Source organism: Branchiostoma floridae, chromosome 6, assembly GCF_000003815.2.
Source record: "Branchiostoma floridae strain S238N-H82 chromosome 6, Bfl_VNyyK, whole genome shotgun sequence".
Taxonomy (NCBI): Eukaryota; Metazoa; Chordata; class Leptocardii; order Amphioxiformes; family Branchiostomatidae; genus Branchiostoma; species Branchiostoma floridae.
The window spans coordinates 24542190-24544087 of record NC_049984.1 but is presented as its reverse complement, the minus strand read 5'-3'; the positions used below and the strand labels follow the sequence as shown (position 1 = coordinate 24544087).

The window sequence follows — 1898 nt, the reverse complement described above, 5'->3', positions numbered from 1 at the left end:
ATGCAGATGTGAAAGTCATTTGCGTAATCAGAATATTTCATGGAGGTATGAGGTCTCCGAACTCTTGTTATGTTAGAATACATTGGAATGAGGCTTTAGTCCTATTGATTTTCAGGGTAGACTCAAAAGATTTAGTCTCCAGACTGTGTCCAACACTGGCAATGGTATGGTTACCTAATATTGTATGTCTCGTGATGATGTTATATAACGCCATATTGACACAGTAAACATCAGTCGCATGGTCTTTGTAACAAGTCGACTGACCACCTTGCAATCAATCACCCAATCGGCACTGAGACGCTCTAGATCAACACCTGCTAGCACCATGCTCACTAAGAAAGCCTACAAGACAGGTAAGAATTCTCCTTTTCCATTATTACAGCCAGTAGGTACCCATTCGAGTAGTGAGGATTTTGTAAAATGCTTGGGGCACCCTCTCGAATACGGGACCCACATATTACGTCCCTTCCGAAAGACAGGTGCAGTTTTCAACCAGAATACCCTTCCCCTTTGAACCGGGGTGGTGTCCCAGTACCAATTAATTGGAACTAGGAGCTCAACTGTGTCGCTACAACTTTAGCTACAGGGATATCTTCAGAGAAATACTGGTTTGACGAGAGAGAAACTAAGAGAGAAAAAAGAACGCAAATTGGAACAGGTGTTTTTACTGTACATACAATGTGTTACGGACGAGAACAATGGGGATCGGAGGGGGGAGTTCTTGATGACAGTTTGTTGGGTTAAAGAATTAAACCACCAACTATATTCCAATTGCAGCCTAAAATTTTGTAGGAACACTTGTAACTAGATTATTGGGCATTTTGCAAAATTGGAAAGCTTATCTGTTACGGGGTTGTGACAAAGGTCAATCCGAGGTCAATGAACAAAAGACCTTTGATACCAACATGTCAAATGACCTAATTTTACCAAAAGCCTGAATCAGCCGGATGGATCTAGATTGGAGAACGCTAGTGTGATGTTAGATTTGTCGATGGATTATGTAAATGCAAAGATACTTTTTAACTTCACAGTTCTGTACAAAATGCAGACAGTCTTTTGAGTTTTTATGCGTAAAAGATAAATATATCTTCGATTTTTTTGAAAGAAGAATAAGCTCTATATCTACTCAACACTTCAAATGGGTTGTACTAGTACTGTACAAAACGTAATCTTAAACATCTGAGTTAAAAAGAACTGCCAGTTAAAATCATCCCTGCTAGTGCCGCATGGTGATTCAGAGGATGGGTTGGGAGTTGGTCCGCTAGGTTGCCTACGTCGTCTGCATAAATCCTCTATAAATTTCTGTCGGAAGTAACGCTAATTCACCTTTATCCGCGGGGTAACTTTTATCCGTTGTTTAAAAATTACTGGATATTTAGGGATGTCAATAAGACGGAAGGTGGTTTTAAATTGCTAAAAAAGCTGTATTTCAAAAATATTGCACTTCGAAAACTTTTTAAAACAACGGATATAGGTTACTCCACGGATAAAGGTGAGCTAGCGCTACTAGTAGTCGAGAAAGTAAATTGTTCTGCTTTTGATGGGAACGAGGAACGAACTTGGGCTAGGATACACGAAGGAGGGATTCCAGACTACTACCAACAAAACGCAGACCTCGGTTGGGGAGTGGTCGGGAGCAAATCCTTGGGAAATGCCCAGTGAATGAGCCACACTATACACTGTACATCATTTCTGGATCAAGATATGAATAATTTTAAGACTGCAATTTCATACAGGTTCCACTGCCCCCGAACCTCCGAAGAATGGTGTTATCCGTCTCATCAGTAACCGGTTCTGTCCGTACGCACACAGAACAAGGCTCTGCTGGCTGCCAAGGGGATCGAGTAAGTCTGTTTGGTACCAATTTCTGAAATTTTGCGGTAATAAGTTAATAGAAT

At 40.8% G+C, this 1898-nt stretch overlaps 1 protein-coding gene across 1 annotated transcript in view; it reads left to right on the top strand.

Moving 5' to 3' along the window:
* The first annotated feature begins 225 nt into the window (after nucleotides 1–225).
* Nucleotides 226–1898, top strand: part of LOC118417884 (pyrimidodiazepine synthase-like) — a 3845-nt gene continuing 2172 nt past the window's right edge. Inside the window, exons 1-2 of the mRNA XM_035823635.1 lie at nucleotides 226–353; nucleotides 1737–1844. The gene's annotated coding sequence lies outside the window, so the exon portion shown is untranslated. The remainder of the gene's footprint in view (nucleotides 354–1736; nucleotides 1845–1898) is intronic.